Source organism: Nicotiana tomentosiformis, chromosome 3 (assembly GCF_000390325.3).
Source record: "Nicotiana tomentosiformis chromosome 3, ASM39032v3, whole genome shotgun sequence".
NCBI classification, from domain to species: Eukaryota; Viridiplantae; Streptophyta; class Magnoliopsida; order Solanales; family Solanaceae; genus Nicotiana; species Nicotiana tomentosiformis.
The window spans coordinates 39,251,495-39,255,671 of NC_090814.1; positions in this window are offsets into that span (position 1 = coordinate 39,251,495).

Here is a 4,177-nt window from a genome sequence, read left to right on the forward strand (position 1 = left end):
TAGCGCCACGGGATTCCCGACATTTGATTTGTGTTGTTTGCCCTTTGTTTGGGTCTTGGATCATGAGAGAACCTTGAGAGACTGTTTTTAGGGTTATAAGGTCTGAATATACTGAAAAATAATGACTTAAAACGGGGTTGAGGTATCTTATATATGTCCATATGTCTTAAACCGCCTTTGTGGGCCCCATAGAGAGCAGCTTGGTGCACTCTCACGAAAACGCGAATATCTCTCTATTCCGAGATCGTATCGACGAATGGTTTAATGCGTTGGAAACTAGACTCATAGATATTCAATTTGATAGGTAGATCACCCCATAATTCCAAGCACATTGGGAGAAAAATGCAGTAACATTTGACCTAAAGTTTAAGTAAAATTATAAACCTAAGTTGCGACAACTTTTATCGACTTTTGTTTCATAACTCGCTTGACTTCAAGACTTATGATGCGGATATTATATGATTCAAATACATTAAAACAAGACCTCTTGGGACAGTTAATCACCTCTAGTGTTACCCGAAAATACGGGTTACAACATCCTTGATTCGTTTAACTTCTAATATTTTTTAACCACTCTTATACACCCTTGTATCGTTTAAGACCAATAGGATTAACTTCTTATCATCTCAAAGATAATCTCTTCTTGGATTTACATCGACTAACTTACGACGTGATCTATGGTATGCGAATTTGGGTTGTAACACAAGAAATGGTCTATAAAGGAATCAACAAACTCACTCCATCATGTTGGAGGGCTCCCCTCCTCCCGAGAGTCCTCCCACAGCTCAAACCAAGAATATGCCACCCTTTTCAGGCGGTAGGCGGCCAACTCCACTCCCTCCGTCTCAGTAGCGCGCATAACCCGGAGAGTCTTATGCATCTCCTTAATGAAGTCTTGTGGGTCCTCCTCGGGATTAGAACCCGTGAAAACCTGAGGATCCAACTGAAAACACCTGTTCACCCTGGAACCACTAGAATCCCCTTGTTGGCTAGACGAAGTGGGTGCAACATTTGATCTCTGGGCTTGAGAAGCCACTATCTGTGTTAGCATCTGAATAGCTCCCCTAATAGCCCCATTTGAAATACCAAAACCGGAAGCTGGGGCTGGAAGGGGAATCAAAATATCGGTTGGAGGAACCGATGCACCCTCAGTAGGTGCAGGAACTGGTATGGCCTGAACATGTGTAGTGGAATCAGGTAGTGTAGCAGTCGGGGGATTATTCTCACCCCTCGGGTATTCACTCGCCTCACCAAGTAAAGGGTCTATTACCACTCCCAAGGTGGCATTGGCTCCTTGGTCAGTTCTTGCTCTCTTCTTAGGTGCCATATACTGAAAGTTAAAGGAATGTATGAGTTAGAAGAGGAACAGTTGCACAATTAGTTTCATCGCACGATACAGAATATCGAACAAGGGTATTATTCCTAAATGTCCAAGTAGCCTCCAACTTATTGTTGTGGTCGACAACACACCGATATGAAGGACTCTACTAGAAACGGCTCCGAGACATCCTAGGATACTTTAAAACCTTAGGCTCTGATACTAAGTTTATCATGCCCCAACCTCGGGAGGCGCGACCGGCACACAATCGAGTGAATCCGACCGAGCAAGCCTGTTATATACTTTCTACCAAATTCACCCATGATCGAGAAAATACGTGATTTCATTAATTATAGAGTAGGAAGATCATTCATACAATCCTAAATCGTTTCATTAGTCATTGCGCCTATAAGTCTCAAAATACACATTTCTTATTGTCTGAATGGAACAAGTGATCAAACACGACATATACTTGTTAAACATTCCCAACACCCATATACAACCCACATATTGTCTGCGGAGCCTCTAAAGATACCAAAGAGAGTAAGGATGGTGCAGGCAACAAGGCCTCGGCTATACCTCAAAATGTGACCACAATATAAACAAAAGGTACAATACTTGACCCCAGAATGAAATGGGGCTCACCGAGTCCGCTGAGAAGAGGATGCAGCACTATCAGTGATCAATATTGTCTACTATGTAACCACCTGCATCCATTTAAAGATGCAGCGCCCCCGACAAAAGGGGCATTAGTACCGTCGAATAGCACTAGTATGTAAAGCTAAACACCAACTCAATGGAATGAATAATAATACAAGAGGAACAACCAAGAATTAAATAAGGGCTTCAAATAATATTAAAACAACGAATTGAGGATCATATACATTTTCAAGTCAATTTCCATATTAATAGGTTGGATGATCTTTAGTACCTATATTCCACAAATTCACAATACCTCTGTATTCTTACACGGAGTCCGATCTCGACCCAATCGGCTAGGTCATCTCATTTGAGACATTGCCACAATTTCGTTATAATTTCCAGCACAGTACCACCATGTGTGCGGCATGGCATCCGATTACGGCCCGATCGGCTAGGTCATCTCATTTGAGACATTACCACAATTTCATCCACAATACCACCGTGTTCTTATACCGAGTCCGGTCTCGGCCCGATCGGCTAGGCCATCTCATTTGAGACATTACCTTCTTCAGTCAATCATCTCACATCGTACTTTTTAACAATTACAAAGTCATTCTTGGCACTTGGCTGTATTTCATAGTTCCAGTTCCCTTTTCCATGTTCAAATATCATTATCATTATCAACATCAATAGGGATTCCCATTAAAGATATTAATTCACATATGAGCAATTTAGGAAATCATAGGCACATAGAGGCCTTTCATACAATTTGGCATAACAACCTTTATTTGAGCATAAATGGCAAGATAACATGATGAATCATTTAGAATAAACATTGAACAAACATCCTTCAACACAACCACATTAAGAAAAACCAATTCAATAATGATCAAGGACTTACTCCAATTACATGAACACAGTGGGATTCGATTCTAAGAAAAAGGCGGTTTAGCCAACATACCTCAATTGAGCTTCTCAAACTCTAAAATGATCCGGAATTCATAGAAAATTCAATCTATTTTAGAAATATAACAAGTTGAACAAAAAATTAGGAAGATGATCATGGTTTTAGCTCATTTGAGCATATTATCAAACACTAGGTGTGCATCAATATTTGTGAAAGACTCCACCAACCCACACCCCATTCCTTTCTATCTTTAACTTACAACCTTCCCACATACCATAGGAACACATGCATGCAAGGTAATAACTCCCATCCCCATGAATTACCTTACTAATGGCCCATTCTAGTTACATTTTGAAATTAATAGTTTGGGCGATTGAATCATACCTCTTGGGAAGAAGACCTAGGTGCCTCTCTTGATAATCTTCAAGGTCTTAAGTGGGAATTGAATAACAACTTGATGAAGATCACTTCCTCCCTCTAGGACCCTCTCTCTCACTCTAGAAAAATCAAAAAATATGTTCAAAATGGTCTATGGGGTGTGATTTAACGGAATTGGGTCGGGTTTAAAAACCCCAAAATTGAAGCTCCGGAACGGGTTCTACGGTCGCATATGCGACCGCATAATGGTTATGCGGTCCGCGAAATGACCTTGAAAATGGGTGCCAGAGCTGGAAAGAAACGGACATGGTTTGCGATCACTATGCGGCTCGCAGACCTGTTCTGCGGTTGCATAATGCACCATAGAACGGTTATGCGGTCGCATAGTGCACCGCAGAACCTCCCTCTGAAAAATCCCAAAGTGGGATATGCGAGAAGAATGCGGCCCCTGAAACGGTTATGTGGTCATATAATGGCCGCGAAATTGGGCATCAAAAATGCTCCAGCAATATGCCCCACTCTGCGACCAGTCTGTGGTCAGCAGAGTGGTTCTACAACCGCAGAATGGGCTGCAGAAATGCATACTTCTGCCCAACATTTTCCTTCAACTCCTAGCGCACTGTTCAATCAAAAAGTCCAAATAATTTCTATTACCATTAACCTGTACGCCTACTTCGGTATCACAAAAATCCAGATTTTTAGGAAACATTTTACGGGGCCTTACCGTTTGGGAGGCTCAAGCCACCATCATTCAGTGGGGTTGAGTCAGAGGGTGCTTATGACTTCTTGGATAGGTGCTAGCAGATTGTTCGCATAGTGGATATTCTAAATACTAGTGGGGTCTCATTTACTATTTTTTCAGCTAACGAGGGCAACCTTCAGATGGTAGGAGACCTAGGAGTGGAGTAGGCTAGACGATGCTGCACCACGGC